This window comes from Phaethon aethereus (assembly GCF_964289735.1).
Source record: "Phaethon aethereus genome assembly, chromosome: 2".
Classification (NCBI taxonomy): Eukaryota; Metazoa; Chordata; class Aves; order Phaethontiformes; family Phaethontidae; genus Phaethon; species Phaethon aethereus.
Genome location: NC_138582.1, coordinates 85,096,624 through 85,110,322, shown reverse-complemented (window position 1 = coordinate 85,110,322; position 13,699 = coordinate 85,096,624).

The window sequence follows — 13,699 nt, the reverse complement described above, 5'->3', positions numbered from 1 at the left end:
TTAGACACACCTCAGCTTTAAAAGAATTTTGCTTTTCTCAGGGACACAACTGAGATTTTGTCAATCCCTTTCACATCTTTTTTGTAGCACTTTTCCTGGGAGAAGGAGAGTGTGGGAGAGGAAGGAAAACTGCTTCATGCTAGCATGGTTTCTTCAAGGCCAGTCACATGGAAGATGCACTCCTGAATATATTGATTCTTAAATCATCATGATCTCATCCTGCGAGTGTAAAACTCACAACAGCCTTAACAAACAACAAAAAAACCCATATTTTGAAACGATTTAGAAGAACTGTACAAAAATTTAAAGACAAGTGGGATTACAATCAATAACTTTTTTAAAACCTTCTTTGACTGCTGACTGCCTCATTTTCCCATTAGTGCAATGAATTAAGAACACTCAGTCTCTTCCAGGTCTTCATATGTCAAAGTATTTTGAATCTTCCTAGAAATTTATTCCTTTGGGCTTTACTGGGTTTATCAAGTTCTCATTAAATAATTGTTTGTTGCATTTTTATTGGCAATATATGTGGGAATCTGTCCTCATTATTCCTGTTTCTGAGAGCCAGGCATAAAACAGATAATGCTCAGCACTCATCTTAATTCTGCACCTCAAAAGCTTGTTCAAGACTGAAAATATTAAATAAATCTAGATTTAAATCAGTTAGATTTTTGCCACATAAAGTATATCCTGTAAAGTTACTGACCAATTTAAAGTGTTTTTCCCTGGATGGGAGGAGAAATATTGGCAAGCAACTATCCGTTACATATTTCATTGTTATGTCCAAGGGCTAACGATCCATGTGTTAGCTACAGGAAATTAAACAAATAGATGACTAGATCTGTCAAAACCTTGCTTGATTACTATTTGTGAATAGTCGCAAAAAAGCTCAGTAAGAATGAATTTTGTATTCAACAGATTTTAACATATCGTACATTGTGATACAAAATTTTCATGTACTTATAATTATATCAGAAATACGTATCCAGATTGGATTTTAGTAATTGTAACAATATTGTCGAGGTACTCCACCACAAACACTTAAGTGGGAAAAATATGTAAATATTTTAATATTAATTAAATATATATATTTAATATAGATATGAACAAAATCATTTCCACAAGAATATTTTGAAGCATAAACCAGGAAGCTCCATCACCTGATTTTCAGTGCCTGAACATTTTCACCTTTGAGAAGTTTCTTTCAATTTATATGCCTAAGTTTATAGTTAGAAGCCTGATTTTGCAATACTATATATGAAAACATTAGTAAAAGTTTCTGTTTCTATGTTTTACCACAGAATTGAAGTCTAATTCTTATTCAAGAAAATAGCCATTGGATGATTCTCAGAAAATTATGTTAACTCCAACATTAAAAAATGCATTTTCTCTTAATTAAAAGCAACCACAGGAACTAGAAAACATTGATAAGTTTGAATAGATCTTGTTGCCAAGATGTCCTTTAAGTCTTTAATCAGTTGAATCCAGCCATTTGTACCAAGCCAAAGTTGGTACAAATCCAAAGTTGTTTGACGGCATTTCAGCATCCTGCCTGAAATCAGTAGCAGCAGTCATATTCCTCACGGTCAGAGACAATTGTCTGTGAGCATGGCTACTCTGCATGCTTGTTCTCTGGCCTCTTTCTGCAGACTTGAAAAGATTTAGCCCTCTAGTGCCATTAAATATACCATCTCAAGCAAGAGTGACTGATGAGCACTGTCACAGACACAGAAATTAATTCTACTCTCTAACTTGGAGATTAGAATACTATGAACATATGCATCTGCAAATGGCAATTTATTAATTACTCTTGATTCTCTTACTATTGGCACGTATAGACCATAATTACTTCTATTTCTCAATACTTAATGTGAGTTCACCTTTAAGCGTTAAACTGGTAACAAGACAAATGTTAAGCACTAGATAACTAACAAAGATTTTGTACTTGCGAGTGCCAATACTCAATTATAAGTCTAGCAGGCTTTTTTTAATCAGTTCTTAAATCACGTTAAAAGTAAAATGACATACACAATTGTCACGTTAGGCCTGCTTTGTAATGTGTCATACACTACTTAAGACAGCAACAAAACCAAGCAGATCATGCACATCATTTTATTATTTACACAGATGTAGCAGAATAGATGTTCCTCATCTCCACCAATGCCTCCTCCCAAGAAAAAGGTCTAAATTAAAATCACTTTAATTGCTCAGGACAAAGATCAAAGAAGGAATTTGAAAAATGAAAACTGCTGAACAATACTCTTATCAAATGCTTGGCTGGCCCCAAAATGGTGGAATACATTTATTTCAAGCTTTCCAAAGTATTCTGTAAGGCCTTTGACACGGTCCCCCACAACATGCTTCTCTCTAAATTGGAGAGATATGGATTTGGTGGGTGGACTATTCGGTGGATGAGGAGGGCAGTGGTCAATGGCTCAATGGCCAGATGGCAATAGGTTATGAGCAGTGTCCTGCAGGGGTCTGTATTGGCAGCAGCACTGTTTAATATCTTCATCAATGACATAGTGGGATTGAGCGCACCCTCAGCAAGTTTGCAGATGACACCAAGCTGAGTGGTGCAGTGAGGGACGGGATGCCACCCAGAGGGACCTGGACAAGGTCAAGGAATGGGCCTGTGTGAACCTCATGAGGTTCAACAAGGCCAAGTGCAGGGTCCTGCACCTGGGTCAGGGCAATCCCTGGTATCAGTACAGGCTGGGGGATGAAGAGATTGAGAGCAGCCCTGCCAAGAAGGACTTGGGTGTCCTGGTGGATGAAAAGCTGGACATGAGCTGGCAATGTGTGCTTGCAGCCCAGAAGGCCAACCCCATCCTGGGCTGCATCCAAAGCAGCGTGGCCAGCAGGTCGAGGGAGGGGATTCTACCCCTCTAATCCGCTCTGGTGAGACCCCACCTGGAGTCCTGCGTCCAGCTCTGGAGCCCTCAGCACAGGAAAGACATGGACCTGTTGAAGTGGATCCAGAGGAGGGCCACCAAAATGATCAGCGGCATGGAACACCTCCCCTGTGAGGACAGGCTGAGGGAGAGGATTGTTCAGCCTGGTGAAGAGAAGGCTCTGGGGAGACCTTATTGCAACCTGCCAGTATTTAAAGGGGGCTTATGAAAAAAATGGGGACAGGCTTTTTAGCAGGGCCTGTAGCAATAGGACAGGGAGTAATGGTTTTAAACTGAAAGAGGGCAGATTTAGACTAGATATGAGGAAGAAATTTTTCACAATGAGGTTGGTGAAACACTGGCACAGGTTGCCCAGAGAGGTGGTAGATGCTCCGTCCCTGGAAACGTTCCAGGTCAGGTTGGACGGGGCTCTGAGCAACCTGATCTACTTGAAGGTGTCTGTGCTTACTACAGGGGGGTTGGACTAGATGACCCTAAAAAGTCCCTTTTGACCCAAAGATTCTGTGATTCTAGTCCACTTGGGACAGTGAAGGAAGTAGAGAAATTGTCACACAAAAGGAAATTTTAGGGAAACCATCTATAACGAAGGCTGTAAGGGAGAACTGAACTTCAGCTCAGCTGTGAACTACAGTATAGTTGAAACTATTAGACTTGAAATGTGTGATAATCAAGTGGTAGAACTGTCACAGCATGGGGGCACAGACGTATAGCATACCTTGTCATACTGTTAATTTTCTGCAGAGTCTCTAGTCCCTGCTGTTTGAGACTCAGCAAAGGATGTAATGGATCTTCTCTCAGCTCTTAAATTTTTTCTTGCCAGAAGCAGTTGATATTCCATTGTGCTGCTGTCAGTGCTTAAAAGTCTGAAAATTTTGATAGCAAAATTCACAAGGAACATAAGTGTTGTACAAACTTGATCAGACAATGAAACTGGAAATGAGAGAAATCTACAGTTCTAAACAATTATTTTTGTTTGTTACTGCTCTGAAGTGGAAAAATGGGGAACAGGTATGCTAATTAAGCTGGACGGTTTAAATTTTAAGGTTCCTAGGTATATTATTTGTGGCCTGAGTCAATGTACAGTATGTTTCACTAAATCCTAAGCAAAGATGATGGCCTTAACAATTATACAGCTTTCCAGTTTCTTGCATGGATATTTTGGACTGTTTGGGTCCTGTAGGTGGTGCTTCCAGGATGATTGCAATAAATTACAAGTACGTTTGAAATAGTTGGTAACAACTTACAAATATAATTTCAAATGCTAACAAAATCTCACTTTATAGATGCAGTTACTGAGTTCACCAGGCAGTTTTCTGGTGTGCACAGATTGGAGCAGATTACTACTTGTAAATGTCACACATGACTTCCTCAAAATATACTGAGGAACTTACCTTGAGACAGTGAACAGATATATCTTGCTAAGCTTTGGTATATGTAACCTTCCAAAACGTCTTCTGCACTTGTACAGAAATTGAATTGATATAATCCATTTTTTAATCCATGACATTGGTCATCATACTTTCCTGGAAACTAAATTCTCAGTAGCATAATGTCCATATTCCATATCCAGTGATTAAAAACACATATGCTAACAGCAAATGCACTTTTATGCACCATAGTGCATAATGCACATTATACACTTTTATGCACCATAGTAGCCAATTATTTATTTGTAAAAGCAATATTAACTGAAGTTTTTATAATTCCACACTTTTTAGTATGAACATATGAGAGGCAGCAAGCTGGAATGAGAAAAGGAGAAGTTTCAAACGTGTAGATAAATATTAAACATCAATAAATAATCTCGTCCCTGCGTGTAAGCACATACACAATAATGTAGAAATTCTAAAATAAAAAAGAATGTCATGCAAGCTTTAGGGTAAAATAAGTAGCAAAGTTACTGGTTGTAGCCAATAATGTGTCCCAGTCAGGTTATCACCTATGTGTCTTGAAAACAACCTGACAAGGAAGATTGAGTGGCCAGGTCACCTCATCTGCTTTCCTATGCAGAAGCTAAAAAGATCTTTCTAATTAACCCGCAAGGAACCTCCATTTGAGTGCCGAAAGCCTTCTCTGTATGGGCCAGCAAAACATGCAGACTTCTCTCTTTTTTTATTATTATTACCCTTTTGGATTGCTTATGCACAAAAAGAATCAATCTGCCTCCTCCCCATTCATTTCAACTCAGTAACTTCCTGTTGCAAACTGCTGTGTAAAGCTGCTGTGTGCTATTAGGCAGCTGTTTTTCACCTGACAGAAGTCAAATGACCCCCAGGGTGTTTTTCTGTCATAGATGAGCTTTGCTTTTACAGAGCCTGCATAAGCCAACTTATCTGCATCCCCAAGACTGAAGTGGGGCACCTCTCTGTCAGAACTAAACATAACAGCTAACAAGATGTACTAGTGTCTGCAAAAATGAGTATCTTACAACTGAAACCAAAATAAGGACCTAAGGATCTCTGTAGAAGTAAAAGGTTAGACTTCACCGACAAGAACAGCAGATGATCTGCATGTAGCGTCAGAGCTGCTGAGTGAAACGGTGCCACCAAAACCCCGTTAACATAGAAATGTCCACTGCTTGCCTCTCGATATGAACATGGAAAATTTTATTTGTTTCAGAAGTCTGTAGTCTAGGTCATGTACTTGGGACAGAGGTGGGCATGGACTTTGGATTTTAAAAGAGCAGGACGATTATTTAACCATATATATGTCAATGCTACAACTGACATTTGGTTCATGACTACTGGGAGAGAACTGAATGCTCTTTCTGTGAGGTTACACAAACGTTAGGAGTTTTTTGTTGTTTTCAGATTTAGGTGCTGCCCTGGCACCCTTGGATATTAGTATCCAGGCAGTAAAGTATGATAGCAGTTTCTCACAAAGACGCTCTACACATGTGGGTGGTTTAGGTTTTTTTACGACCTAGGAGATACGAAAAGAATTACTCTCAGCCAGCCATATTTTAATGCCTCATTTTCTAGTTTCCGTTTTAAACAGTCTCCTCAGGGCATCAAATATTGCAATGTCAGTTATTGCTCCACAATCAAATAACATTTTAAAGTAAAATTAAATTTAATATTAATAAGAAAAAATCCAAAAATGGTATTCTGTAAATCTTCTTGACTGAGAAAGCAAAAGCCACTGAAAGTCATTGCCCTTTATTTAAATTCTACCTAATCAAATCCTATAGCATTTTTATTTTAAATGTAATTGCTTATATAAGCAAAAGGTTGGAAGCCTGGCTGTCATTTAATATTCCTCTGGGTAGATCTGTAGTGCATTTTTCTCAGCAGGGCAAATAAACCAGCACAGATACGTGTACTGGTCTGCTTTTATTTCCCAAGCTAGCAAGACTACCCAAAGCAGCCACCCCCAGGTTTCTCACAAATAATCTAAAGCAAATTGATTCTGTAAAATGATACCAAAGAACTGCCTTTGAGATTGTTACCACAAGAAGCAAAAAGTGAGCAGTTCAATATTAAAATGTTACTTAATGTTTACTGCGTGGTATACCTTCATAAGGATGTGAAGAGAAGAGGGTGGTGGATAACTCCAGCAAGCAGTAACCCAGCCTCCGGCCCTCCCGAAATCCCTTCCAGTCCTCCGAAGGCTGATTAATCTTTCTGGAGAGAGGGGAGGTGAAGGGGGGGACTGGAAGGGGACAGCTCTGCTTATCAAGATGAAAAAGGGCATAAAATACAGACCCAAATATGATACTGAAATAATAATCCGACAGTAACACCATGACCCCTTTCAAACAGGGGGCTGTAGGAGGTGAAAAGCAGCAAATATATAGCATGCCTGTATCTGTATGTAGTTTAGAAAGGGTTATCTCGCATAACTCTGCCAAATACTTCTAGTGCAGATATGATTTATACTATCAAAAAAAAATCTTTTTGTGCCACTGCTTATATCAGTTCAACAAATTAAATTTAAACTACATTAGCAAGATGGCAAATGTCTTTGTGCTGTTACTCCAGCCAGCAAGATACCGGCTTCCCTACTCTAGCTATGCCAGAAGGGTGGATCGGAACTAGTGTAATTGTCACGGTGGTTTGTCTCAGCTGTTTTACAGCCCACTTCAGGCACAGATCAGAGTGCTTTAAGAAGAATGCCGACTTCCACTTCATCCATGTTGCAGATGCTGAAGTAGATCCAATGCAATTCTCCTAAGGCTGTGAAACAGCCCACCAGCAAAGCAGCGACTGCAGCCCTGGCGTGCGGTGCATCGGCTCAGCGCCGCAGTCCTGGGGCTCGCCAGCGCTCAAGCTGTCGCGTAGCTGCCGAGGTAACACCTGGCACCCGAGGCCTCCACGCGGTCAGCTTCGAACAATGGCTTTGCATTCAGCTCCCCAAAGCCTGCGCTACGCAGCGGGCCGCGACGCGCACGCCGGCGGAACAGGGGAGGCACACGGGTCGTGCGGTGGCTGAGCCACACGCGCCTACGGCAGGAGCCAGAGAAGGAGCAAGGCAACAGCCCTTCGGATGAACACCTACCTCGGACAATCGGTGCGGCACTGGTCTGGCCTGGTGCTCATCAGAGCGAGGGGTAAACGTGACACAAAGGTAGTGGGAACAAAGGGAGTGGCCAGGGAATAAGGACAAAAATTAATGAGGTGTCAGATGTTAACACATCAGTATGCACATTTGCATACAGTCCAGACACTCTTTTTGCTTCATCTCCAAATGCAAAGAAAATGCACTTAAAGCAACGTCTCCCAAACCACCTTAGGTCACCATCATGCATCACATACACAACGTTTCTGAGGGCAGTTGCTGAAACCGGTGTGATAGTTCATTGATCCGCATGCAGATGATTCAACCAAATCCATCAAAGTTTAGACACTTGTCTGCTTTTCTCCTTAGTGAGTACTATAGATGATTCAAAGCTCATTTATCACCCTCAGAGTAGCTGGTTATTCCTGCTCTATGATTTTCCTGAAGACATTTTGGCTAGTCACTTTGACTGCATATTACTAGTCAACATAGATGCTAGTACTGATTTTACTGTGGGCACGACAATAAATACTAACTCTTTTCAACAGCTCCTGTTGCACATGTGCATCAAGTGAAATAACATCTTGACAGATCCCACAAGTGACATTTACATATTCATTTCATCAAAGTGCAGTGAATGTGTACCACTTACTTCCCTGAAAATGATAGGGATCCCACCAAGGAGGTTTGATGTGTTGCTTATCAGCATCCTGAATTGTAGCATAGTTAACCATGCCTTCACTTTCCTGAAGTGTTACACATTGTACTCTGCCATGAATTGTCACAGGTTGTAGGCTATAGAGACATTTCAAAGAGACGTTTACTATATTAACTCTACATTCAACTCTACTTTAAAAATTAGGCTGCAGCACGCAGTCATACCACTTAAACAACCAACTCGTGCATATACCTGCAGATATATTCACATTCTTGTCTAAAATCTTTAGAGTTTATTGACTAAATTTCAAACTTGACAGAGAGATACTGATCTCAGTGATAATCAGCTTATTGATCCAGCTGGAATAACACCACACACACAAATGAATTAGGTTTCAAATTCACCTTGAGGCCACATAATTGCTAGATATGATGGGGTGGTAACGTGCAGTTGAGAGTGAGTAAAGAAACCAGGACTGCCTCTTTTGGCATGCTCCACAGTTAGAACATTTTAGGCATAAAGGGAAATAGTGTCTCAGTTAAAAAGAGAGACAGAAATCTGTAGGAAATCTGGCTTCATTAGTTCATTAGCTGCTCACAGAACTGCTTGTTTACACTGAACGCATATTGCAGGCATCAGAAGTATTTGCAGCAACTCATCTGTTTCTAAAAGCTGAGGATCTGCTGTGACTGCACCACCCTTCCCTTCCTCCATCCCGTGCCCATAAATACATCTGCACTCTTGTACATTTAGCTCCAAGTGATCCATATAGAATATAACCACACAACAAGCAAGAGAGCAAGCACAAAAAGGAAAGGCTAGAAGGGATTATAATCACTTGTATCTACTATAAAGGGAATATATTAAGTTCTGGATGAAAGTCCTATGAATAAAAAAATTCAAATTAAATTGATTTCATTATTTATGTTTGTAAATCTCCTAGCCGTGGGGAATGAAGGAAAAATCTAAGTAAGCAGTGACCATCTGGCTGTACGGCTCATTCAGCTATTTGCTTTCTTGAATCAGATGAGACTACTACAGCTGGATTTTACATTTGAAAGTGGTAGGGAAATTCAGAGCCCAAAGAGGAATTTCAGTCCAGCAGTCTACTGGTGTGCTCTGTCTGTTGCTCCTTAAATGTAAGCCATATAGTACGTTTTAGAAATAGCTGGTGTGTTAAATACTGCAGGTTTTAAATGCAGAAGGGAGGAGAATGTAACATGTAATCTGCTTACAGTCATTAAAATTCTTTTCCATTTATGATGAAAGGTCAGTCTGAAATACTCATTTTCATGAAGACTACCGTTACGCTGTGGCAAAGACAGGCCACAGCTGAGATCAGTGACCTATTGTGCGAGTCACTGTATGAGCACACACAGGAGTCAATCCCTTCCCTTGAGAGTTACCGACTAATTAGAGAGAAGGTAGGAGAAAGGGATTTAATGTATATTTATTTTTACTCATACGTACACACAGATGTTGCGGCTTCCTCAAGGGAACTGTGCGTATGCTAACCATTAAAAGCTTTGACTTGCTGAGGACTAAGTCGCATTTTGGCTATTGCTTAAGTACCGGTGTGAACATTTACAAGGCTCAAGTTAGCTTAAAGAGATAAGTATGCCATCATTCCTTCCCATTTCATAACTGTAGTAAGTCTCAGTACTGTCTATACCTACCTATTTTGATCATTGATCCCAAAAGACTTTTCCTAACTTCCCACATTTATTTAATTATATAGCAAGCACAATGTGGCTCTGTCTTGTGCCTTTCAGAAATCTGAAGCAAAACAAAGCTAGAATAATTCATATTTTAGCCAACCAGATATTAAGAAGATCAGGAATTTCTTGGATTCTTACAAAACACCATTATCAAAACAGACATTAATTATCTACATTAATTAGAAGTGATAAATCCTGTTTGGGCCTCCCTGTAAAGCGAGGAAAAAACCAGAAAGGACTAAGTGCCTGGTCCACAAAGCTACTGAGCATTCAACTTCCACTGAAATGTGTGAGAAGCTCCATAGCTGTAGGGAGCTGGAGTTCAAAATCATTTGTGGATTTTGTCTCCAAAGTCATATAGTACGACAAAGGGAGCTAACTCTGGCACTCCTGAGAAGGGTCTCAGGTTAGTACACCCTATCTCTAAAACCAAGCTTCACCTTTACCAGTACCAATAATATTTGTAGCCCACAGCCTGTGTTGTTCACCCCCAGGGAGCTCATTAAGGCAAAGTCTGAGTTCTGCTACATGGTCTTCAGAACTACCCATCAACTAATTCATTAATATTGTTGTTAGCTCAGTACCTTTTAGACAGCGATGTCAGTGTTTCAGGTATTCACAGATGCATATTTTCTATATGTACTATTTAGCATGTTTTTATTAAGAGTGTAGTAGGCTACACATCAGTACATACTTCTGTAGTGCTTAAAGGGTGCCTTTCACTGGAATCATGAGTGTCTTTTCTGCTCATATGAGGACAGAGGGATTTTAAATCAATAGTTATGTACAATAGTGATCTCTTAAGTCACCCCACTTTGAATCACTGGAGCTTGTAGGTCAGCAACATGATTTGAATGAAGAAACCAGAGACAGTTCAGGCTCATATATAATCATATTCTTGAACTTGTCAGCTGATCTCATGTCATATATATAACTTCAACAAACATGAGGATTTTTGTTACAATTACTGTCCCGATACCTTTTATGATTAACATTTTGCACTACTTTATAGCTGCAATATCAAAGATTTTCCAAGTGGACTTAAATCAGTCTCTTCCCAGTGTCCCATAGGTTGTGGCTTGCATTGCTAAAGACTCTTTCAGAGCTGGGAAGAAAGGAGCTTTTTTTGGCACTCCCTTGCTGAAAAACTCGTCCTTCAGCCGCTTCGCTTGTGCAGAAACTAATTCTATTACGTAATATATCTCTGGTTACATCAGGGGTTAAGTAAGCTGCAGTACAGTCTTCAATTTGCAAGTTATGTCTGGCTGCAGTCCCGGATTCAGGCCCCCAAAAGAGGCACCTACGATGCCCTCGCACAGAAGAGGTGGTTTCCTTAGTAACTGTGGCCAATGAAAGAAAATGTGCCTGACAGGTAAGCTTACGCTGGGCTTCTGAGAAAGATAACCACCTCCCACAGCTGAAATATTCCCCCTCTGTGGTCAACAGAGTGCTGGGTAAGGATACGCTTATAAATACCTGTCTCTGTTTCTTTCTCTTTCTCGATATGGATATGGATATTTAGACATCAAACCAATAATCTCAATTTACTTGCAATATATGAATCTCCTGCACACTGCAGTTACAAACATGGGTCCTTGGGAAGGAACAGAAATAAAGCTTTCTTAGGAACAATTATTGCAGTTCAGAGGAGTTGCAGGAGCCTCCTTTATGCTCAGCTAGTCACTCCTTTTCTGGAGCCACTTGACAATTAAATGGAAGCCACTTGAATTAAGACGTTTTCAGCACTGCTTCCTCTTAAGCAAGTGCAATCAATCTCTCCACGGCTCCTTAGTTAAGAGAAGTCAGTGTTCGATGCAAACTGCCTTTGTCTCTGCATTTTGTGCATAAATTTCTGGTTAATAAAAAAGGCTAAGTACCTTTCCACTAGAATTTAATTAAACCACTCTGCCTACCTCTTACAGTGTATCAATACTAAATTATGGTCAGTGTCCATTGTTTTGTCTCCTGGTGTTTATATCAAACAGTAGAGTCCAAACATCACTCTGATTAAAAAAACCAACAAAGTAAAATTTAAATTCATCTGAAAAATAGTCCAAAAAGTTGAGGGAAATCTAGAGAAAGCCTAGTCAATGACAGTGCTTGCGTTTATTTCTCATTCAAGGTCTAAGTCTATTCTTACCTTCTACGGACTAGAGTTCTCTAACCAAGGACAAGCTTTACGTACTAAATGGGACTATTTACTCTCCCGATGAACAGGTCACTGTCTGACTTTGGCTCTGTGCTTCTGAAGACTGGGAGAGAGATATTTCCTAGATTGTTAGAAAAGATATTCTTGACTGTATCTAAGACATCAAACTGGGCTCTTAGATACAGTACCGTTATGTTATACAGTACAGAGAATTTTTCTACATCTTCTTTTGATAGCAAGATGAAAACATGAATTTGCTGTAATTCCAAGTAATGGCTTTGGCAAAGCAAGACCACTTTCCCATAATACATTTATGTTTCTTTGAAAAGCATTTTAAAGTGTCTATAGTCAGTTATATAGTCCATGAAATACTGTGCTTAATCCACTTAAAAATTTGGATGATGTCAAAGCCAAATTATGATGTTGATATACCAGTGCAGGGAAATTAAGCCATAAAACTGAGTGACTAGAAATATGTACATGCCCCATAAGTATGCAGGACTGCAGGACTGAGAGAGATGTGTCAGAATAGTGTATGAGACTAGACTCAAACTGAAGAGAACTACATGGAATTCAAATAAAAAAATAGAAAAAGTGATGGCAATGGAAATAACATTGTGATAATGATATTGTAAACTAAAGCAATGAGTAGTAACACCATGGATCCATTCTTCTGGAATAGTAGATGATGTCTGGTCTAGAATCTGTGGTCAAATGGAGATAAGGGTAGAGCTGACAAAATAAATAGTACCAAGTACTACATGATCTTAAGAAGCTGATTTTGCACAACTAGAGAAGGCAAGCAGCATTAGTGTGGTAACAGTAACAAAAAATGAAGCTATTTTAAGTTTAAAAAAAATAAATTAAGGAAACAGTATGTTTTAAAAGTCAGGCATAGAAAGGTAATTATGGGTCCAATGATCATGAACTGAACTTCCTTTGCTTTAAATGGAATCATGAAAAAAATTAATTGTGCCTATAACTCAATTTACTTTATTGTGAAAAAGCACACTGAAAAATTAAGGAGACTGAAGAGTTCAAGGAATTAAACTTCAGGCCTTACATTCTTCAAAGAGGAAGTATAGACATTTTTCTGAAATCTGCCTACAAAAAAAATTAAAAACTATTTAAGGAGGAGCTGAATATAGTATGAGTAACTACCGTGCAAAAGTAGTCAAAAATAAAGAGAAAAAGCAAATAATAATACTTCTACCCTGGAGGTCAAAAAGTATAGGAGAAAAGTATGAATCTGTAGAAGTTACCCTGAACTAAATCATGCTAAGAATATTAAAAATAACTAGAAAATGTCCATAATTATCATGACTTAGGAAGGTGGAAGGGAAGACAGGACATTATGCAGTGAGAATGACCTAAAGACAATATATGAATGACTGTACGTGAACATTTTACCTCAGCTTTTAAACAAGAGCAATTCTGAACCTGGGGCACAAATAAAATTATTTGTGGGATCATATGCCTCAACATGGGGATTATCAAAGCTGATGTGGAAACAAAGATGAGAAATTTTGTGTGCTAAAATTGAGACAGGTGGATGTGAAAATCTTCTAGAATTCCTGGAAGACCTGGTACCTGTTCCTGGAAATTGGGAAATAAGAATTTTTAATGACCCATTAAACAGGGAAGGGGAAGCAGCACTACAGGACTCAGGTTAAGCAAAGCTTCCTATGTTTTGGTAAAGTCCCCCAAAAGTATTAAGCATAATAAGCTTTTAACTACAAGAGAACAAAAGTAGCTTCACTAC